This window comes from Drosophila rhopaloa, unplaced genomic scaffold, assembly GCF_018152115.1.
Source record: "Drosophila rhopaloa isolate 14029-0021.01 unplaced genomic scaffold, ASM1815211v1 contig_163, whole genome shotgun sequence".
In the NCBI taxonomy this organism is placed as follows: Eukaryota; Metazoa; Arthropoda; class Insecta; order Diptera; family Drosophilidae; genus Drosophila; species Drosophila rhopaloa.
In genome coordinates, this window is record NW_025335043.1 from 6,404,109 (window position 1) to 6,429,245 (window position 25,137).

A 25,137-nucleotide genomic window follows, 5' to 3' on the forward strand; every position below is an offset into this window, starting at 1 on the left:
TGCTTTCCTTTGTTGCGGACACAAAAGCAAAAACGAACACAAAAGTCCAGAAAGAATGAAATTACTTTTTAGATACTCTTTGAATATTTAAATTGATGAAATATATTTTCATTCTATTAATATATATATGTAATATTAAAATTGTAGTTGAATAAAAATATTTAAAGTGTTGCAATTATCAGAAAATGTTCTTTGTCAGAATTTAAATTTATTACTCTTGACCACATGTTTTCAATTATTCATGCATTTATAATATTTGTTCAGTGCAAAAGTAGCAAGAAATAAAGTGCATGTTTTCAAGAAGCAATTAACATTATCTTTTTTAACGATTTGAATTATGAATCATAAATTAAAAGCGTAATTCCAAGAAACATTTACTGTTTAGTCGATTAAAAGATTTAACCAAATAAAAGACGAATAAAAATTAACCATTATTTGTCATTAAAAATTCAATTGTAAATTAAAGGTATTTAATTTCTAGTCTTTTACAATGTTTTCGTTCTTTGTAGTAACTTATGTGAAAATAAATGTTTTCGCTTACAAAACTTTAGTAAAACCTTCGATACGTGTTGCAAACTTCTGTGAAAAACTAAAGAACCCTCTTTGCGAGTATAAAAGAGGAAACAAAGACGAGAACAAAAATTTGTTATACTCCAATTCGTAGCTGGTTCAATTTCTTATTTTGTTTCACTACACTACACTCCCCTGCCACCGCCTAATATTACCCTCATTATTATTTCGCTTTCGTTTCATGCACACATATACACACAATTAAGTGGCCATGGCCTAGGTGGATTGGATACTCGCATCCTGCTGCCAAAAGGAGCCCTCATCAAATCGTTATTGATTGTGCTGTGAGGAGCTGCTGCTGACGGTGGTTTCGGTTTTGGTGGCACGCTGGTGATATGGTGGTGCCGCCAATGCCTGGAGACTGGGAAATTAAGTGCCCTGTTTGGGCTATCATTAAAGCCCGTATCCTGCGGGCGCGCCTCATAAATATCGCCAAAGCATATTGATGGCTATCTGGCACGCAACAAGACTCCAACGACCCGAAAGCAAGAAATTTACGATCTTATATTTTTTGCTCGTATCAAGATAATTTGATAAGTGTTTGTCTGCCCCGAAGGATGTGGGCTACTGTATATCCCCCTGTCTGAGATTGGAAATGGAAATTTTCTCATCATTTGTGCATAACTATAAAAAAAAAGGAAGAGGGAAACGCCCCACGCACCAAGTCTTTTAGTCCTTATCAATGCGAAATTATTTTACGAATTTTAGCAAGTTTACCCTATAAAATGTATACATTCTTGATCAACATCACCAGGCGAATCGATTTCATTTTTTAAACTTTAAACAGATGTAAAATAAATCGTACTTTAATTTTAGGGTATTCAATGTAATTTAATTCTATTAAATATTCTATTTTAATTGTAATGGTCTAGTACTTTTTTATGTACAACAAGAAAGGAAAGCTAGCTTCGGGCGGAGCCGAAGTTGATATACCCTTGCAGAATATTCTGTAAATTATATTCTCCAAAATTATTTATATGATGCATTCTTAATACTCATAAAAAATACCAACTTCCTAACTTTAAAAACACCAAAGTTATGTCATTTCCAATCGTTCAGGTATATGGCAGCTATAGGATATAGTCGGCCGATCCTTATGAAATTTGGCAGGTCGGATTAATTGGCCAAAAATAAAACCCATAGATAATCCCAACTTCCTAACATTACAAACACCAAAGTTATGGCATTTCCGATCAATCAGTTATATGGCAGCTATAGGATATAGTCGTCCGATCCTTATGAAATTTGGTAAGTCAGACTGATTAGCCAAAAATAAAACCCATAGAACTTCCTAACTTGCTAACTTGAAAAACACCAAAGTTATGGCATTTCCGATCGTTCAGTTATATGGCAGCTATATGATATAGTAGCCCGATCCGGCTCGTTCCGACTTATATACTACCTGCAATAGAAAGACAACTTTTGGGAAAGTTTCAAGCAGATAGCTTTAAAACTGAGGGACTAGTTTGCGTAGAAACGGACGGACGGACAGACGGACGGACAGACGGACGGACAGACGGACATGGCTTGATCGACTCTCCTGGTGATCCTGATCAAGAATATATATACTTTATAGGGTCGGAGATGTCTCCTTCACTGCGTTGCAAACTTTTGACTGAAATTATAATACCCTCTGCAAGGGTATAAAAATACCACGCAGGTATTTGAGTTGACTATCTAAAACCCATCTCAACACATTTGACAGTCGGTTTTGTAGTGGCAAAAGCTTCGATGTCATTTGCATGCAGAGCAGCACCAAAACAAATGTCAAAATCATAGATTCTACTGAGGAGGGAGGTGGTGGTGGGTGGTGTTGGGTTTATATCGTCACAAGGCGGGATTTTAAGTGGGGTCGAGCACATGTGTGTGTGTGAGTGTGTGTTGGCATTGCCGTTTGCGCTTATTGAATACGCAAAACATGAACAGCACAATAAAGCACCAAGGCAGCAACAACCACAAATACAAACAGCCATCACAGAACAACAGCTGCAGCAAAAACATCGAAGACAAAGCCAGCCCCAGAAACAGAATCACAATCGAAGAGAATCACAGACAAAGCGTGCATAATTAACATGCAAAACATACAACGATTATTTGAATTTATGTGGAAGAGATAATAGAGAAAGGGGGAATAATACAAAGTCAATAAGCGACCCGAATCACTTGGTCAAGCTGATTTAAGCGATCGAATTGGCCAAAAATGGAAAATGCTAAAATTGATTTGACGTATTCGGTGGGACCGTACCTTTGAACACCCAGCAAAATCTATTACTATATAATACAAATTTAAAATCTTGAATATAGAATGTATTTATTGGACCAACCAGTATATATAAAAAAGTTTTTCAATGAATTATAAAAATGTTACAATTTATTTTTTTTACCTAATTACACAGCAAAGGCATAAAAGCTTTCCAACTTCTATATAAAAACTATGATATATTTCCAAAAAATTGCACATTTACACTTTTTTTACATTGTTTTTTTACTATAACCATAACTGGAGTTATACATTTTTTAAAAGGAACATAAAGGGTTTTATTTCTCTCTTGAAAAATGACTATACTTGGGGCAAGGCAAGGGTGTATAAAAGCGCCGAAAAACAAAACCTGCACCATCTGAAAGGGGAAAGTGCAAGCGTCGAATGAGGTGCATTGTGGCATAGAATTGTGTGATGGGTTAAGAGGTGAAAGGGGACCGAAGAATGGGTATAGAAACAGGCAGCTGTTCGCAGTGTGTGCGAGAGCGAGAGAGAGTAACGCAGAAAAAGCCAATTTAACGCTTGAATACAGTTTTCAATTTAAAGTTTTCGCTTCTTTTTCCCGCTCACTTTTTTTTTTTTGGGCCACACACAGCTTTCTTATTTCTGACTTGCTGGTGTGGTGTACCCCATTCAATTTTGCACCACCCCTTCCAACACAAATCCCTTTTATATGGCCAGGCAACTTGTTACTCCTGGAAAACGCACAATCTGTTGATGGGTTGCGGGGGGGTAATGTGGGGGAAGTATCAAAATCCATCAACCAAGCATCCAAAAAAAAAAAAGAGAGAGAGCGCCTTAAAAATTGTGTATAGCCAAAGCCAAAGCGCATAAAAGTTTACTTTGATTAAAGTTCGATCTTAAGTCACAATATACACAAAGTACGCACAGATACAAAAATATTTTAAAACAGAGACGTATCCATTTTTTTTACAGAGGGGGTTGTAGAAATTAAATTGTTTAATAGAATAGTACAAGAAATATTTTTTGTAAAGCTCAGCCTTTAAACACAAGAGCAATTTCACAAAAATTATTATTTATAAAGTTTTGTTATTATGTTTGTTCTTTTATTAAAAGGTACAATGAAGTGAAAAAGGGTTTTGGTGGGTAAGAAAAAAATGATTTTTTACCTATTACTAATATTTTTAACATTTGTTGTAATATTATACAGTTCTTAAAAGGGGTTTAACCCTGATTCCCCGCCACTGGTTTTGCACACTACAAAGCTAACATAAGGGGAGGTATAAGGTGGCAGACAGAAGCCAAAAGGCAAGTCAATGTAAGTGAAGCTATAAGTGAGCCAAAGCTGATTGAAATGATTGAGGCGAAATGGCGCGATATCGAGTGAGGAAAATAGGGAGCAAGGCGGCGGGAAAAGCGGGGAGAAGGATGAAATTCGGAAGAGGAAGGAGCTAAAATGCCAGGAAAACCTCCTCTTATAGATGGCAACTAAAGTACGCAATGCTGTTATGTGTCAACAACGCAGACAGGATGCTGTTTATATTGCCAACATCAACTGAGATGGAAAAGTAGGAAATTTTGTTCAAGAAAATGAGATAAAAGACACTTGGTCATAATCGAAGCGGCTAAAAAGGGAGCCATGGATCCGCTGTTGACCGAGATTAACTTGGATAAAACATGCCAAAGTCAAACAAAAACAAAATATTCAAGAACATCAAAACGCAAACAAAAAAAATTAAAGAAGACCATGTAATCATATTTTTAATAAACTTTAATCAATCTCTATTCAATGCATATTTAGCATAACTACTGATTTATTACTCCAAATACCAATATGTTTTGATAATTTAAAAAATGTTGATTAAAAAACCTTCCTGCTTATGAAATATGTTAATTATTAAATTTGAACTTTATATTTTGTAATTCTTTTTTTCTAGGTACAACGGCCAGATTTTTTTACTATTATAAACAACTTGTACTTAGCACTGCATCAATCTTTTTCAGTGAATCGAGAGACCAATACCAAAACATAGACGTACCTGCAAATAGAAGAAGACAAATTATGATTAATGTTTGAAACTTGAACTCCTCGACTTAATCATCTATCCAAATACATAACAACATAACTATAATGTCTAATCAATTGTCAGAGCCGGTGGTGCTCATAATATTTTGGCATTACTGGGCAGTTTCTTGCCCTCACTATGTATGTATGACAAAACACGACGCAAACAAATTAAATTTGTGTTGTTCATATTCACTCGGAACTCGTTAGGCGCCTAAACGTGGCTCAACTTTGCCCAATCTTTGCGATGACTTGTTGTTGGTTTTAAAGCGATTTTTTCTTTATTTTTTAATGAGCCACCTGGGGCCGCAGCACATTATGATCTCTTTGGCCACGCACAAGTTAAACATGCCGAAAAAAAGGCCTTAGACGAGGGCATAATTAAAAGCAAAGTAACGAAAAAGATTTTACCTTGCTGGCCTAAAAAACTAGTTGAATGGATAATGTTTTTCTCTCTTCACAGAAGTGCGGAAAAGTAATACTTTACAAAGCACAAAAAATGTTTTTGAAATGAGGCAACCTGGACGGTCTAATGACTGGGCTTAAGTTCATTTCTGTGGATCTGCTTCATTGACCAACTCGGACCCTGAATTTAAACCGTATAATTTCCATCGCCGAGTCTGGGTCACAGCCTTGATTGGCTCTATGGAAATTCTCTTTTAATTTTTCTCAGGCGAAATGAGTTTTCAATGTCGTTTGTTCCACAGTTTTTGCAAACGCACCCAAAATCAAACAGAACAATTCCAATTGTATCCTATTTCATGGAATCTTTTTAAGATTGTCTGATTTTTTTGCTGAAGTAGCAATCAATACGTGTATGAGAAAGGGGAGAAAAGCGAAATTCTGAGGAAAAGCAAAGGCTTAAATTGATGTTCCTTTGAAATTCTAGCTGAAATGATAGGCAACAAACGTAGCTGCCAGTTGACTTCATTTCAGTTTCTTTGTTTTCCAGCACTCAATCTTGTTTCCCAGTTCCATTTCCCCTTGTGCATTTGTAACCTTTCTAGTCGATTTTTAATTAAACTTTTTCTCACATTTTTCCTCCTTGTTGCTTAAAATTTGAATTAAACTCGTTCTAGTTTGTTTCGCTCCCAGGCACGCACAGAAGACTTTTGACAAACAAAATCAACACTGAGAAAATGTGGTTCCCAATTGTTGTACCACTTTGATTTATTTCAGATGTCAGGGTTTATGAGCTTTAAGATAATTGCCTTAAAAGTGTAAAGCTTTTAAAAATCTTTGATAAACAATTTAAAATTTTGAAGTATTTACCGAAGTGTATGTATTTTTCTACCGCTTTCTTGACTTTTTCCCTTTCTGCCTTCCTTGTATTGTTGCATCCTGCGTAACGTTCGCGACATTTTCATTTCAAATTTTATGCCCAAGAGGAGGGCCACAAAAAGTAAAACCACCACTAGCTGGTTTCCATCTGCAACTGCATCTGGATGCCCAGTCCCCAGGACACCTTCACCCATCCACACATCTTGTTTTCATTTCCGTCAGCTACAATTGACGCTGCTCAACTTAACCTCATTCGTCCTGCTGCCTGTCGCTTCTGTTTCTGCATTTTCATTTGCATATTCAGAGGGAATTTTTCGCCGAGTTGTCGTTGGTTTTTCCAACACAGGCACACCTTTATATGGCCAAAAGGGAGATGGCCCAAAAGGGTTAACTCAACTTTGTAGTAAAGTTTGTCAAGTGCGAATGGGTTAATGGTCCTTCATATTTTTAAGGGAGTTTACCTTGGATATATTTTTTCAATGTTATATGAAAGCATAATTTGAAATTTACTCAAAATAATTAAGGTTGTTCTGTAAAAATATTTTATTGATGTTTATAGGCCCTTTCTCATTTTATTTAGTTTTTAAAATAAATGTTAGCTTTAATAAATATTTAATATTCAAAGCTTAAATACAATTTTAAAAGTTTTTGGATTGAATTGTTGTTCAACAATCTGTACAAACACTTTACTTATATTTTCTCCTTGAAATATTTTCAAAGTGCATTTTTATCTCATACATATTTTTGTTCCTTTTGTTGATACTTTTCTCTGCTTGGTTTATTTATCATACCACCTTTGGGCGGGTTACATGAAATTAAAAACAAAACTGCAACAGAGAATTCCCCCATCAACTTTTGGGGTGCCGTTTCTGGCCTGCTCTGCATCTTGCTCTGTTTTATTCCATTTCCACTTTGCTAACTGACATGATAAAGTGTTGCCTTGACTGCCTTGCGATGTTGCAGTGTCTTCTTGTGGCCCATCTCCATCTCCCAGACCTCGAGGATGTCGCAGCATTGTCACGTTTCAGCGCCTCCAACCCTCATCTGGAAAACCCCACTCGCATTTCCCTTTCGCCCAGCAACTGGGGTAATGCACTTACACATCCGAATAACCCACCAACCAGGCCACTTGTTTCCCATCAAATGAATGTACATAAGCTTCGAGAGAAAGAACTTGACTTGCTATCGCACCCGCTTTGTCACTCACTCAAACAGAAACATACAGATTTATACAAATGATATATTTTAAATATAGAAAGTGGCCTAACTTTTAGATTATCTTGAGCAGATTTAATTAATGCAGCTTATGTAGTTTCAGCATATATATATTTCTACATATTTCTTCATTATATTAATATCTGTTATCTATTAATACAAAAACTCATGTTCATCAACACTTTGTTGAAATAAACTTTAAAGAAAATGAAATATTTTAATCCATTTTTTTCAGTGCTTCGCCGTCTAAATTAAACTTGGAAAATTCACAAACAATTTAGCCTGGCCCTCGGCTGTTGCTAATTGCAAAAAAGTGAAGATACGAAATTCGAAAAGTGCTGTGGAGTTGTTCAGTTGCGGAGTATGAGTTACAAACGCAAACAACATGAGGCGACATCAGGAACATGGAGAAGTCAGCTCGGCTCATTGCAATGCAACAGCCATCTGTTCACCCTGTCTCTGTCTCCTTTGATGTCCTCGTCTCTTTCTAACTCTATCCTGTTGTTGTATATTCCACGTGCAAAAATTTGTTGGAATTTTGTGTGCGCATAATTACGTGGCAAGCCAGGAGCAACGGCTGAAACACAAAAGTGTTGCCAACAGGCAGTCAACTCATCAGAGTTGGAGCCGCATCCTTGTCTGGCTTTGTGTCCTGTTGCCTCCTTTTTCTCTCTATCTTTTTAGCTCTCGTCTACACTGAGAATTTAGCTGTTTTTAGGGAGACCAATCCAATCGTTTATTTTGATAATGAAAATATGAAAAATGTGTATCATATTTTCATTACCATATAATCAATCACTGCGACAAAATTTATATTTATAAATAAATTTAGAAAGTTGATAATAGCTTGTACATTCAAAATATTTACTAAAACATTTATTTAAACATTATTTACTTATGTTAAAACCATACATTTCTCATATCTCTTTATTTCTCAGTGTGTCTATTCCTTTCATCTAGAATACGCATACGTCATGTTGTACGGAGGATTCGAGGCGCGAGTTTGGCTGACTCTGCAGAGCTGCTCCGGCTGCATATATTTCTTGTAATTAAAATCGCATTGAAGCATGCAGCGATGGCAGAAACAGAACAGGGAGCAGGAACAGAAAATCGGGGCAAAGGGTGCGGAAAAGCCGGGGCAAGCCACGCCAAGCCAGACTTTGCCTTTGAGGCGGCGGCAACAACAAAACTTGTTAACGTGTGTGCCAGAGTCCCTCTTTTCCGCTCCCCCGATCCCCCTTCGTGTGTTTGGTGTAATTAAACTAAATTAAGAACTCTCTTGGCATTAAAATGAGATTTACGCTTCAGCAGGATTGAACGGGAGAGTGGCAAGAGCTTAGTGAAATGACATTTTCAAAGCAGAATTAACAAACCCCATGAAACCCGACTCACTCCCCACTTAATTACAGCCGGAAAAAAATTGGAGAAAATGGAAATCAAGGCGAATACAAAATTTTCTCACTTTTTTTAAAAAACTTTTGTGACAGCTTCTCTCTACCCAACAAAAATTGAGTCATTTGCTTTGATTGCTTTTAGCAATTTTGTTAAGACCTGGCCGAAAAAGTTTTCCTGCCTGATTTCAATTAAATAAACTCACATCTCGCCTGGGGAAATTATTTCCTTGAGCTTGTTCTGCATTCTGTTACTCAATTAAAATGCAACAAAACAAATCGTTTTGAGGTTTTAAAACTGTACAACTTTGGCAGTTTTTTTTTTGCTGCGCCTGCTTGTATGCAATACGAAAATTTGCATGCTATTTGCATTTGCATGAGAAACGAGTTGAAAAACTGCGCAAAAGTAAAGAAAATTAAAAGAACTTTAAAGATTTACAAAATGTTAAGGGAACCGCAGAATGAAAGTGGAAATGGGGAATCGAGCGATGAAACCAAATTGAACGAAAGACGGGCAATTATGCAAACGCGTGTAATTAGTTGGGGGAAAAGTGGAAAGTGGAAATGGAATCAAGCGGGGGAAATGTCTTTCTCCAGTTCTTTACCATTTCAGTCTGTATGTTTTATTGCCTTTTTATGCCTTTATTTTCGGGGTGGGAAACAATGCCAGAAGTTGGCGAAAAGCTGCGGCAGGCTGTCAGCACAAATGCGTATTTTATGCCTGCCGCAAAAGGTGGCAGAACGGAAAGAAAACTCCAATGTTGAGAACGCGCAAAAAAAGAAAATACTTTTTGCCATTTTCCCGCAGCCAGAATTATAACAAATGATGCCACGGCCCCTTTCCACCGAACAAAGAACTTCCCTAATAATAAAAAAAAAATAATTGTTTAGCACAAAATGCGCATTTAATTCGTTGACGCAAATCGAGCAAAAGAAATAAAGTTGAATAAGCGGTAAGGGAAAAATGGCGAAGGCAGGCAAGTGAAATCCGGAATACGAAATGGAAATGCGGGCAAACTGAAAAATATTATTTTAATATGGTAAATAAAACCAACGGCTGAGAAATGAAATTTATGCATTTCAATTATGCCCAAAAAAAAAAACAGAGATCAAATAATTTTAAACGACAGAAAATGCTATCCTGCGGAGCAACTTTTTCAGTTCCAAAAAATTGAACAAAGGGCCAAAAATTAATTAAGAGTTATGCGGCAAGGAAAATGCATTGAAACGTTCTCTTTGATTGCTGTTTTTACCTCTCACCTATGCACTAAAAAAAATTCAAAAAGCTGCAAAATCCAAACGAAAGCAAAGGTTAAAGGGGAGCCACAGCTGCCGCCAGGATATTGCCGATGCCAAACAAAACTTTTGACTAGACTGCCACAGGGCAAATAACAAACAGGAAAAAAAGGAGAAAATAGGTGGGGGAGGAAAACTTTGGCTCGAGTTTTCATTTCATTTGTTGGCTGATTGAATGGCGAGGGCAGGAAAAGCCGCAAAAAAACGAGAGGCTGGATTCGAAAAAAAGTGGTTTAAAAATCAGAATGGCATAGAACACCACATAAATAGCAGTTGCCAGTCCGTTTGCTGTCCCGTCATGTGGCGCCGAAAAATATGCAATAAAATTTATTTCCTCACACTTGTGCAAACACAAGGATATCACAGTATGTATATATCTATATATATTTGTGGGAGACAAAACTCCGCACTGGCGCATATGTTGTGCAACATTTCCGTTTCCGTCGACGATTTTTCATACACCATGCATAAACTTTTCGCAAACCAACAAAGAAAATAGCGCGAAATAACAAAAACAAGGAAAGAAAGAGCTGAGAGCACCAAGAATATGACAAAGTTTGCACTTTAACAAGAAAATAATCAAATAAATTATCATAAAATGTCTGGCGACCGAAAAAAAAAAATAATGGCAACAAAAACCGTTTTGTTTTGGCCGGAAGTCACGTACTGTCTGCAAAAGGCTCAACTTATATGCACATGTGTGTGGGTGAGTGGGCGGTTTTTGGGGAAAGGACAGAAAAGAACACTTTATTAACTTGCTAAAAAGTCGTAAAAACGAAATGTCAGAGAGCGCCCGCTTTAAATTATGGCCAAGTGGCTAAATTATGGCAATGTCGCGTAACCGTCTCCAAGAACAAAGCCGGCGAAGACAAATGGTTTGAATGTGTAAATTATAATTGGAAATAAAGGAGCAAGGGGTTAACTGCAATAGCGAAACTTTGCCCACTCATCGTTAACGAAGAAAAGAATAAGAATGTACGAAAAAGTCGTTAAAGTAAAATAAAGTCTTAAAGGCTTGTCTAATTTTCTATAAAATAACCTATATTAGGACTTATTTCAGTTAGCATGGTCATACTAAAGTGTTTTCTATAAACTAACCTATATTAGGACTTATTTCAGTTAGCATGGTCATACCAAAGTATAGATGCAACCCTGCAGGACATACCATGGTATAGGTGTGATCCTTCTTAGAAAAGAAGATTAAAATAAAATCAAGATGTAATAATTTACAAGGCATAACAACTTTTCGTTTTTTATCCAGAAAATCCCACAAGCTTAAGGACTTTTTAAAGAGAACCCAAAAGCTTGAAACTCGGACAACTCATTCACATGACAATCATAACAGGCCTCCAGGCTGCCATACCCCGGAAAAGTAGAAACCATTCTCTGCACTCATCATAGAATCCACTTCACACTGAGCCTGAAAGTCAGACAATGTTATCGGGTTGTGGAGGCAAAAAGCGGCACATGACGTCCATGCCCAGATAAGGGTGACAAAAATATGTATTAAGTGCAGTGGAGAGTCGAAGAAAGAGAAGGGACGAGAAGGGAAGATAGAGATAGGTAGACAGAAGGACAGCAGTCGACATTTGGCCAGCAAAGAGGTATAAAAGCGAACAAATAACACCCGACAGCAAGGAAAACAAAAAGCCTGAAAGAAATGAAATGAAATCCTTTCACACACACTGACCATATAGGAGCTATACCTACATATATATATATATACATACGTATATATGGATGTAAGCGAATTGGACAAAGGACATGGTGAATGGAAAAGGGGGTTTGGCTACAACAAGTTGACACTTTTATGAGGCACTTAAATGACACAACATACAAGCCAGAGCCGCCCTCTCTATAAGCATGAGATTGACATGCAAACAAAAGAATCCAGATGGGATCAGACGGGCCAAAGAGGTGGCGAGGTCAGCGCAACAATTGCAATTGTCCACCACTTTGCCAAGCTAATGTCGCAAAAATAAACCGAAAATAGGATAACAATTGCTTAACAATAAAAGGAAACAATATTTAGGCTAGCTTGTATAACAAAGGCAACTAATTTTAGGTTCTTCAAGAATCGCACACAAAAAATTCTAAATAAATAATTGGAACTGCCAACTTCCGCTTACGTAGTCAGCGTTCCATCAGCTATCCATCAGATCCAAAAAGTCCCCATTGAGTCAGCAAAACCCATACCACCCTCACTTCATTTCCCTAGCTGCCGTAAATCAGTTGGTTGGCACATGGCCAACCGAAAAAAATTCAACACAACGAAAAGAAAAAAAAAAGAAAACAAGAAAAGAATTTATGAAAATTGAAAAGTGTAAGCGGGGCGAAGGGAAATTGGAATATTTTCTGACACATTTTTATCGTTGGAATTGTCAAAGAGTTTAAGCATTTGGCGCTCGGGCGACAAGATTGAACTCACATGCCTACATTATTGACAGCTCATAGGATGGATGTATAGAAAAAAATCTATATATATATATATGCACCTTCGCCTGTGGCCTAAAAAGAAATTTGAGACGAACCGAAGGATGTGGAAATTGCTTTGTCAATATATCTTCAACATAATTTGTGACTGTCAGCAGTTTAAAAAAAAAGCATTCAAAGCATCAAAAGGGAAAACCTATTTAAAATGAAATATCTAACGGAAATACGAGTCAAAGCCAATCAAGCAAAAAGCATTAGACGATGTAAAAATAAACCTGGACCGAATAAAAAAAAAACAAAGTCAAACTAAATTCTGTCAAATTATTAAATTCCCTCAAAATACATGATAAATCATTTATTTTCTCTGCCCATAAAACCATTTATAAAAACATTGTGCTTATACAAAAAAGGAAAAAGCGTTTTTTTATAATCCAATGAAGAACAAGAAAGGAAAGCTAACTTCGGACGGAGCCGAAGTTGATATACCCTTGCAGAATATTCTGTAAATTATATTCTTCAAAATTATTCATATGGTGTATTCTTAATACTCATAAAAAGTCCTAACTTCCTAACTTTAAAAACACCAAAGTTATGGCATTTCCAATCGTTCAGTTATATGGCAGCTATAGGATATAGTCGGCCGATCGTTGTGAAATTTGGTAGGTCGGATTGATTGGCCAAAAATAAAACCCATAGAAAATCCCAACTTGATAACTTTACAAACACCAAAGTTATGGCATTTCCGATCAATCAATTATATGGCGGCTATAGGATATAGTCGTCCGATCCTTATGAAATTCGGTAGGTCGGATTAATTGGCCAAAAATAAAACTCATAGAAAATCCCAACTTCCTAACTTTAAAAACACCAAAGTTATGGCATTTCCGATCGTTCAGTTATATGGCAGCTATATGATATAGTGGCCCGATCCCGCTCGTTCCGACTTATATACTACCTGCAATAGAAAGACAACTTTTGGGAAAGTTTCAAGCAGATAGCTTTAAAACTGAGGGACTAGTTTGCGTAGAAACGGACGGACGGACAGACGGACAGACGGACGGACAGACGGACAGACGGACAGACGGACGGACAGACGGACATGGCTAGATCGACTCTCCTGGTGATGCTGATCAAGAATATATATACTTTATAGGGTCGGAAATGTCTCCTTCACTGCGTTGCAAACTTTTGACTGAAATTATAATACCCTCTGCAAGGGTATAAAAATGTAACCGACAATAAATTTATGTTAACATCAAATGCAATTTGACAACTAATTTAATTTTACATGTTGTATATATTGTAAATTGATTGCCTGCGCAAATTTTCGAACAAATTTCGTTTTATGCAAAACTCAATTTAAATTTCTAGTTACGACAAGGCAATTAAACAAAATAATTAGATCATAATTTGTTAGGTGAGTGCCAAAAGGGTTTGGGCTAACTTTTTGACAGCTTTCCCAAAGGAAAGGCCAACAACAATTATTGTAATTACCCAAATGCAAGCAGAAATAAAATAAAATAATTTTAAATGAAATAAATCAGAGCCGTTATATTCCCATTTCGTTTGAAGTTTAAAACTCATGGGAAACCAACCCGTTCTACAATAAATTTTAATTCATTGCCAGTCGCAGGAGGCGCAAATGTTTTTTTTCCTTGCTCTTTATCTGGCTTTTGTTTTTATTTTGCGAATTTTTGTTGGAGCCAAAGAGTCAAAGGAAAAATCTCTTGGTCGTTTTTATTTTTGCTTGACTGTGCGAAAAATTAATTAAAATATTGCATATTAAAGCTTTCCGTCCACTGCAGGGGATAGGATTACTGAAAGTACCTAGAGAATGGCTACAGGATATAATGAAAGCTAACAATTTTTCATACAATTAATTTATTTAAATATAATTTATCTTACGGCTTTGTTATTCAATTAAGGTTTAAGATTATGTTTACCATTTTATAAATTGATTTATCTTATAAACTTTAAAACAACAAAATCAAACTATTTTCCGAAGCGTAAAAATTAGCTTTATGGAATCATCACCTTCTTGGTTTTACACCCCATTTTATTGCTGTAGATTTCTTATATACCTAGCTATGAAAACAAATAAGTTGTAAGCTTACAATTGTTTAATTTGTAAGTTGCCTAATAAAAATATATTTCTTTTCCTTGCACAATAGCTCGAATACAAATTGTTACATTGTATTAACGGAATAAGAAACCTTTTAATTATTCCTTTACTGCCAAAAATAACCATAATACTTCTCAAATTGTTATTCCATGATGAAATCAAGTTTTGGTTGAATTAAAAGTAATTACTTCATTATAACAAAGCATGGATTTTATACCCCTCCATTCATTCTAATAGAGACGTAAAAAAATTCAGCGTTAAATTTGTAAATTGTTTGTATTGGCCCATTAGCCAGCACAAATTTTGTGTGTGTAGCCAAAGCAACAGCAACAATTGACTGGCTTATTAGCGCCACCTCACTCCCTTTTAGCCCCTCCAAAAAAAATAAAACACAACCAAGGCAGCTGCCTTGGGCTGGTGTTAAAACTAAACTGGAAAATTGCTGGCTCGCGTGTCGGGTCGGTATTTTGTCCCGACTTCCACTTCTCCGCCTCAGTAATTTTCCCTTGCCTTGGCTGAGTTTCAGTTTTGCCTCGCGTTTAATCAATAAGTTTTATTTGGGAAAAGGGGAAGGGGAAGTTCGGGGTTCCCTAGATGGTTTCTGGCCTGCGGATAAGCTAACCGAACGATAAGCATTTAATAGAGCTCTTTTTCTTCACCCCCAAAGGGCTCCGCAAAATTATGCTAAAGTGGATTTCGAAACATGGCCAAGGGCCTGACGAATTTTCCTTCCGTCTGCCGAAACAAGTGCAAAAGTTTTTACTGGCTGGCGGAAAAATTAAGCCAATCTGTCAATTAATTAGGGAAAGGTATTAAAAGGGAAAGGCGTTGACACAGGCTTAAATAATGGTGTAATTTGTCGCCTAGGAAAGGTTATCCTTTTAAAAGATTTTCACTGAAAATCGTTCACTGATAACCTCAATGGTACAATTTAATATAAATTGAATATTTCATTTTAAAATGATATGCATTGAAATACACAATTTCAAAAGGAACTTGTTAGTAATTGGGTATAATTTAAAATAAAATCACATAGCTTTTTACCACTGTTCTGCCAAATTGCAGTTCTCATTTATTCGAAATATATATAAGAGCTTCTACTTTGTTTCATCTGCTTATACTGAACAATGACATGGCTAAAAGCCTTCCTACTTTTCAGACAAGACAAACATCGATATATATTCAATGTCTATGTCTGGGAAACTGCAACTGAAACGCATTTATCAGTCTAACGAGCTTTGCCAAAAATCTTCGTCAAGGTCAGGGCGCCTTAGCCGAAAAACCATTTTGCATTGATCGATTGCCATTTGGGCTTTGGCAAAATATCTATCAAGGCAGAGGATTAAAAATAAATTGCATACTGTTTTATTTATAGAGACTCGAATGGAATTTGAATTTAATTGTGCGCGAAATTAGTTGTGGGAGTTGCGAAAGGAAATTGTGAGCAACATTAGAATTTCAAATAAGCCAACCGATAAAAACAATAGAATCGCTTAGTATGCATAAAAGATTGAGCAATCAAAATTCAATTTCACACGTTTTGGAATATAAATAAAAAATTAAAAATGTTAACAATTTTAAATGCAGATTAATAAGAAAATTCTACAACCGCATAATTGCTTTAAAAATTAATAAGTTTCCATATCCATTTAAACTTGTTTAGTTATGTTCAAAACATTAAGAAATGGAAACCTAATCGTTATGCATTTTTGATTACATTGTAACCTCTTTTTAATAAATTTTCCATCGATAATTACTTTTTTAAAGCTACCTTAATGTACAATAAAAAGGATAACTCAATTCTACTTTCCAACCCTTTTTTATCCCACATTTCATTTTTCCAATTTCTATTCTCAATACAAAAATCGAAACTTTGTCTACCGTTAATGGAAAGTGTGATATCTTTTTCAAACTTATTGGTACACAAAAACCTGGAGAAAACCCTCAGTAACAACTAACGGAAATAATAACAAGAGTATTTGTGCAATAAACATAAAAAACCATTTAATCTTCAATGTATATTCCCGCACACATGGCAAACCATGTACACCCACAATCATTTTTGAGCGAGTAAATATTTTGGTAAAGTATACGCCGTGTGTGTGCACTCGCTTTTCCCCTCTTTTCCCTGAAATTTTCCTTAATATCTCCGACTGTCTGAATTTCGGTATATGCGTGAGTGTGCTTGTGTTCATTGCGATTGCACGTTTTGTTTGACATTCAATAGTTTTCATTTCTGTGGCAAAATAAAAATTGAAGAAAAAGGCAACGGGAAAACGGCAGCGAAAACAAAAACAGATAGGGAAAAAATTTTCATTTATGTTTTTTGCACAGACAAAAATTGATAGTACGTTGTCTTGCAAGGATTGACATATTTTTTTTTTTTTGAGCAAAACACGAGGTTTGCTTAAGTAGATTAAGTCTTTTTTATAATTTAAGAAGAGGTAAGCCATTTTAACAGTTGATTTTGAATTCGTATAATGTAATAGATATTTATTTAAATTAACCCCATAACAAGCTAGGAACGTTTTAAAAGACAAAAATTTTAAAAGTTTAATAGACTAATAAACAAAAACTTAATATTTCATATTTTTTAAAAATTGCAGTGTTTTGTTTCTGTGTATCATTTCCAGTTGCCCCAAATCCTTTGACTCTCTCACTCTTATTCACTATTTCCATTTATTGTCTATCCCTCTCTCCCCGACTGCTCATTTGAAATTATTTTTATGTGTTGCCTTCTGGTTTTGTTGCTCCAATTGTTATTGTTGTTTCTGGTGGTTTTCTGTTTTCTGCGGGTATTTTTATTGCATTTCATTTTTATGTAGTTACAATGACAATTTTTCTTTCTGCTTCAAGGGTTTTCAAAAGAGCCAAAAGATAAGCGTTGCATTTGCAGGGAGCTCTATTTTTTATGCAGCAATTTACGCAACATGACGGGTTACGATCCCCATCATCATCGGCATCGTGAATATATTTTTTTTTCGCATATGCATACATAGTTTGTCATTTGCATTATTTTTTACTACAATCGAGAACAGATTCCTACGTGTCAAATGATTTCCATACTCCACACCCCCGACCCTGGGGGCATTAAATATTCATTCTTCGAAATGTTTTGCAGCACTTGAAATCGGAGCAAGTTGAAATGAATATAAAACTTTTCTGTGGCAGTCGTTCTGTTCGGGAAATGTTTTCGTACTGTGCTGCTGCTTAAAAAGTTACAACTTGTACGACGTTCTAATCTCTGTTAAAAAACTGCCAAAACATGTCACATGGCTCCGCTGCTCCCTTCACACATTTTTCAATCCCCTCGAGGATTCCCCGCTTGGCTTTTGAGTTGTTTGCTTTGCGAATAATTTACACAGAACAAACTTTTGACTTAAGAGAAGGAAAATGAAGAAAATGAATAAAGAACACGGAATAGGACCAACAAAAAAAAATATATATATATAAAATACGAAATTCTTGACTTGACCAAAAACCGCAGAGGGCCTTTGGTTCCCAAGAGAAGCGGCTGGGGGGTGTGGCTCTCGAAAAGGTATGAAAAGTTTTGGTATAAAAAAAAAGTGTATGAAATAATCCGCAGAGATTTTGATCTTATTAAGCTTAAAACTGTCCATCTCTGTCTTTACCTTTCCCTATCTATCTCCCTCTCTCGCTCTATTCCTTTCTCACTTCCTTTCTGTTTTGTTTATCTTTTGAGGAAATCTTGGAGCATCTGTTCCAGGGGTCTTGACTTTTACTTGGGACTTGTACTTTTGATGCAGGTAACGAAATATTAAGCATAAAATTGCCAAGGCATTAAAAAGTTGTTGATGCTCCATCTCACTCTCTTACTGGTCCTTCCGCCTGCTGCTGTCTCTGTCTATCGCAGGCTAGGCTTTTCATCTTAATTCAATTTACCGGGCTTTCGGCCAATGGAGCACCTGTTTGGTTGCTGTTGCTTTCGTGTTTTGCAAGATTTATGACCAAATCCCAGTCCGAAGTTTCCTCCAAAGGCGTGAAGATTTTTTTTGGTTTTTGTTGCTAATTAAAGTTGCCCATGGGCTCCCCACTCATGAGGTAACTTTCCTCTGGCGCAATTTTATGAGTTCTTCAAACTTACCTGTAATGAAAAAGTTGCAAAGAGAAGAGGGAATAAGTAATTAGCACAAATTAGCCGAAAAAAAAATCTTAGACTATGGTTATGAGAAGTACACTTTGTAATGGTTTTCCTCATTTTGGGTGATCCCAGATTTGAGTGCCCCTTGTTACAGTGGGTTTTTGTTGAGAATGATACATTAATGTAAATTCTTCTTAACGAATTATAAATCTTATTGCAATTTTAACTAGAGGCCTTAAGCACAAAATGCGAACCACCAAACTAGCTTCATCATCACAATAAAGTACTAAAATTCTATTATATCTTCATTAGCCATAGTTCAGAAAGGGTATATTTGGGATGCAAATTGCATGATGTGCTGAATATGCACGGATAATACCCATTGTGCAACATTCTTTCAACAGTTTCATTCATTTCCATCCAGCTTTTTGTCTTTTTTGTTACCTGGTCGTGGTAAAGATGCCTAGCCGGGCCACCCACCCATCAATATATTCAACGCCCAGAATGCGACCAAGACATGCCCTAGATGGGCATCAATCTCGCTTTGTCAGCGACCAGTCAAGTTGCCTCATTGTAGTCGCTGCACAAAGGCACCAAAAACAAAAAAAAAAATACAAAAAGAGCGAAAAAAAAAAGCAGTCGCCTTGATGACGTAGTCGACTGGGACTGCACTCCATTTCCACACCCACAACGAGAAAACCAGTTCGCCTTCATTCCTGGGCGAAAAACAGGATTTTGTCCCGGCTTGGGTTTTGCTTTGTTTTGCTTCTGCCTTTAGGCTAAATTCATTGTCAAAGTCGCAGCAGCGCCTACAACAAACTTTTGTCATCAGACAAAAGAGTTGCAAACTTTGGCGTTGCTGAGCGTTTTTTTTTTTTGTCTTACCCCTTTTGCCACGCCCCCAGTACAGACACGCCCAGGAGACACCAGTCAGGAGATTGCATTTGTCTTCCCGATTTTAGTTTTTTTTTCTTTTAGCGAGGTCCCTGAGTGACTCAATGACTCTTTGGTGGGTTGCCTCAGTTGCCTTTTTGCCAGCTTGATGGATGATTTCGAATTAGCGATGCGGCAAGCATAAAAACAGCACTGGAGATTCATCGATTTTGGTGGTTCTTTTGGTTTTTTTTTCCCCCCCCATCACTAGTTAGGGGGTAAAAGCCACCGAAAAAATGCCAGCACATAAGTTCTCTGACAGCGGGGAGTGTGGTTCCATTCCATCCCATATTCCCCACCATCTTGCTAATGATGTGAGCTTGTCAGTTCATTGAAGCTGGACATGAGTGGGTTACATGATAGAGGGAGTCTCTTCAAGAGATTAAATGAGGTACGAAAAGGAATTTGTCGGGGCTTTAAGGGATTATGTAAGAGATACATATCTATAGAGAGCTGTGGGGATTCTTCTTTAATCTCTTTTAGTTCTAAATAAAGATTTTTGTAAATAAGTTAAGCCATGTTCTTTTTCCCAGATTTAGATGGTAATTATTTCTTCCACATTACAATAATTTGACTCTTTTCTTCATGTGTATTCGCCCTGGTCTATTTGTGTCCATCTGTCATTAGAAATTTGTTTCAATTTCACATAACCATGTATATATCTACCTTGGTTTATATATTTTCTTGTTTCTTTTGGCTTTAATATGGCCCATCAGGTGCCAAAAGCGAGGCGCAACAAATTGCAATTAGCCATGTGCACAATTTGTTGATGGCTGTGTCTAAAAAAATCTGTATTTGCCAATTGGGTTGGCGACAAACCAGCCAAAAAAATTATGAGGACTCTCAAAAAAAGAAGTTCAGATTTGAATCAACAAAAATACGGAATATTTTCGATTGTATTATTAAATAAATATAATTGAGTAATTTTTAAAACATTGGATTGTCTGGTGTTTAAAAATTGGATAGATCTTGTTCATACTAGTTTCATATAGTTAACTTTCATCATTAATAAGTATTGAATAACTATTTTTAGGCATTAAAATTAAATTGTGCAGATGTCTAATAAACACATTTGTATTTAAATAAAAGAAATCTATTTTTCAAGTACTGATTATTTCCAATGCCACTATTTCTTTTTCAACCATATTTGAATGGAGCACATTCTGATAATCCACTTACAGATACATTTAGCTTATCTGCACCCCATATATTCTCCTCTGGCATTCAGGGTCTCGAATATTTTACGTTGTATCTATGAAATACCGCGACGGTATCTGCGCGCCACTTAGGGCCAGGTAGCCCATAGATATTCCTATTGTTGCCACACGGCCATCAATCCCACTCGACCCCTCGTGCGCACACACATCCAGATATTGTATCTTTTGCTTTTTGTATTTCATAACTGCGCATCAAGTGTTGCTTCCTGTTTCCTGCCCCTCTGCTTTCCGACGCGGCTTCTTGCCTCATGGCCCAGGCAACAATGCGTAAATTTTTATTAGCCCAGTAGTCCCGGGCCCAATCCGTGGCCATCGTAAAACGCTGTCTGCTGTGTGTCCGCCTCAAATGATGGCATCATTAGACAATTTAGGCTCTCCGCGTGCCAAGTGTCTGGGTATCTGAGTATCTGTGTACCCGAGTATCTGGGTATCCATGTATTCTTGTAGCTGTGAATGCCCCATGTGAGTGCTCGTTTGGTGTTGGCTTTTGCGTTGATTGAATAAATTATTGCCACTCGCGCATGCATTCAAAAAAAAAAAAAAACGTATAAAACAAATTAAATAAATAAGAAAAAATCGTTGTCACTTCGGCTTTTATATCCCCCCATTTCTCATCTCCCACTCTCTCTTTTTTTCTGCCTCTGTATTTAGAGGTGTGCTTTGCCGCCGGAAATGGCGAATTATGCGCGCATCGTCGCCATATTTGTGATGCAATATTCAGTTGCGGTGCTGCAGAGGTGCAACTGCAGTTTCTGCGGCCATCATATGTATGTAGTAATAAATATTTATCTATGCACGAAATTTGCTCAATTTTCAAAAAATAAAATCAATTGCCATAAAAAAAACCAACATTGATTTCATACTAAACTTAATTCAATTTCCTCAATTTACAGAAAGCTTTTAAAATGGGACATAAACTAAATTTGTCATGGCTACTTAAAAAAAAAGGTATATATCAATTTAAATATAAAAGACAGAGAGAACATTTATATTGAACAAAAGTTGGATAGTTTACAATTCATATAGATGTCCGTCCGCCTTTTAAATATGATCATTTGATTACATTTTTAATATTTTGTAACATTAATAATAATTACGTTTTTTATTATTTTCATGTACTTATAATATATACTGACATATTATGAGCATTTGTTATTAGCGTAGAACTATTAATTTTTAATTCGCTGATATTAAAGGAAGGTTTTTTAAAAATAACTAAAACAGGTTCGATAACATTTGACCCAATCCCTATCATTTCCTATACAAATAAATGTACTGCTAATAAAAAATGACTAAACAACTCAGGTTCTTGTTTTATAATCGCGACATCATGATCTACACATTTCTGCCCCAACCTCTTTTTACAACTGGCATTGGGTAACATGTTTATTCGCCCTAGGAGTGAGCGTCACAATCCTTTCCATAAATTAAAATTGGTCATGCAACCGTGGAGCAGTCGACAGGCCCAGTTAGCAACTGCGCCAACCACTTTCACTGTCACTAACCGAGTTTAATGCACTCGCAGCCGCAATTCGCTTTTCTGCCTACTGCTCTGGTGAGTTTTCTGTTTTTCTGTAGCCTGTGTATAGCCTGTAGCTTTGTTGTTGATGATGTCGGCGCAGTTTTCCACTGGTTATTCCGGTTCCTCTAACGCAGAAGAAGCCGGGTTTTTCGAGAGGCATTGGCAGTGTCATAATCAGACCAGACAACCACGAGAGCTGACCAGAGAAAAAAAAAGGGGGGAAAAATGTGACTCCGAGGGCTTTGAGCTCGACTTGAGCAGCCTCGACTCAAGGACAAATCGCTTCAAGCGTGCAAAAATATCTCAAAGTCGAAACTCTATAAGAATACGTTCTGTGCGTTCTCTTTTAAATTATTGCACAGCAAACAACCTTAAAAAAAAACGAAACTGAAATCTTGATTAATTATTTTTCGTGTGCGTTTCCGTTTTGCTGATTGAATTGTTCAAAAAATTGGGCAGGCGGCAGGCATATAAATCAAAAGCCCAAAAACGCTTGTAACGCAATCTGTTTCAAAACAAATCATTTTTAGGCTCTAATTGCTTATTTTTTTGTGGTTTCGATTTTTTGGCTTAATGATGGGTTCGATGACAGCAAGAAACCCTCAGAAAATTTGTTGTACTTTTAATTAACCTAATGAACTGACAAGCAAGCAACCAGAATTTTTGGCTTGGGGGTAACCATAGCAAATGGCTTAAATGCTTAGCTTATGGGTATAAATAGATGGAAAAAGATGATGGAAGTATGACTTAACTTATAATTATTGATTTGTTATGCCTACGCGTTGGCTGTGAGGTTAATTAATTTTCACAGCAGCAAGATCAAAGCACCCAACTTGGACCTTTCCATATATAAATATATATATAAATGTATTTATATATATCACTTTAATGTACTATTGCTCCGCTTGAGTTGTGGAAACTTCTCAGTCAATGAATCTGACACCTTCGGTACAAACAGCACTGGCATCTCTATAAGCTCGAAGATTTGCATTTGGCATGACATGGCATCATTTCCAAGGCAGTCCAAGTGGGTAAACAGCAAAAGTTTATTTGTCGAGTTCTTGGCTGTCTTTAGTCAGAAATTTATTACGACACTTCCCAGGGAGCTCGGAAAATTGCACAGCCTGACGCACACACATACGCTAATATGAGTATATAAATTATTCCCAAATGTTCGAGTGCCTAATTTTCTCCGCCAGCTGCAACTGCATCTCTATGTTTATATATATATATATATATCTGTCTGGGAACAGGATAAGCATCCTCATAGATTAGATTAGCTGTCAGCAGAAACAGATGCCAACTTGCCTTGCAGTGCATTCGAAAATTATGTGTGGCTGCAGTACGACAAACTTCATTATGATGTACTCGAGAACACACTCCAAAATGTATCGCATTCAATAACAAAATCAAAATTTAATTGAAATAGATCCAACATTGTAGCCCATTCAATAAATAAATTCAACTCATGTTTATTTATACAAAACTCAATAAAGTGTTTTGTCTAAATATGGTTAAATAAACTATTTCAAAAAATTGAATCACTTGAAAGTAAACAAAAATATCATTTTTGTCAAAAAATAAAACTAAATGTCAGACGTAAGTTTATAAATCAATTAAATAACAAACTCATATTAATTATTAAGTAAAAAAATAACAACTAATATTATTTTATCTGCTTTTTATTCATATACAAATTCATAAAATAATATATAAATATTTTGCATAATAGGAAGACATATAATTAAAAGGCTGTATTCGTTAGATACATATATTACAAAATTCGATCAACCAAACTAACTGAAAAAAACACTCAATTAAAAGAATGAGTCAACTGCCTTCTTTTTTTCGGCCCCCAGCTGTCAGCACATTTTTTCAAATTTTAAATTAATTTACTTTCGGCTTGGTACCGCAAAAACAAGGAAAATTGACACATACAGTTTTTTCCGTCTTTTCATTATCAGTTGCCTGTGACATTTAATAAATTTTCATGGAAAGTTGTCACAACCCAAAACCTCCGTTTGCCCTCAACATCCAGCCGAAATCTGGTCAACGAGGCCACAACTTTTTTGCCTCTGTGTGTGTGTGTGTGTGCGGATGTCCAAGCAAAGTCTTTAATTAATATTTTATTCATGGTAGAAAAGCCATTTTTCCTGGCCACATTGCAACAACGTAATTAACAACAATTTTCGGGGTATTTAAAAAATGAAGAGACACACAACACTGGGTGAAATACGTAGATGAGTTGGCCACATATGACGCATGGATGAATATAGGGGGGAGAAAAAAGGGGATATAAAAAGATGAGGCCTCAAAGCAATCAAGCCAGGGGTTAATGTAAATTTATGCAGAAAATTCTTTGTAAATTGAATTTTTATTTGGCTTGCGTCAGGCGGTGGAAGATACTTTTGAGATTCATTCGGCAGTTAAAGACTTCAGTTGTAAAGAGTACAAAAATTAAGCTGTCAGACTGCATGTACATATATGAAAGATATTCGTCGTACTTAAAACACTTTTCGCCCTGTCATGCCGCACCTCACAATAAAATTCCTTTCACATACAAATCCCTGATTGGCAGGCAAACTAATAGATACAAAACTTAAGCTCGCTTTGACAGTTTGCATGTATCTAGATAACAAACCAAGCAGTGAAAAACAACAAAAAGACTAATTTTGTTTGTGTGGCAAACTTTTTTGATTGAAGCGGCAACAAAATGGCATACGCACTCAAAGTCAAAGTTCGAATTTTGGGGCGTGTGTGTGTGCGACA

General features: G+C 36.3%; 1 protein-coding gene across 21 annotated transcripts in view; it reads right to left on the bottom strand.

The window, feature by feature from the left end:
- The window catches only part of LOC108051389 (sex determination protein fox-1), a 123,869-nt gene that overhangs the window by 45,148 nt on the left and 53,584 nt on the right, over positions 1-25,137 (bottom strand). The window lies entirely within an intron of this gene.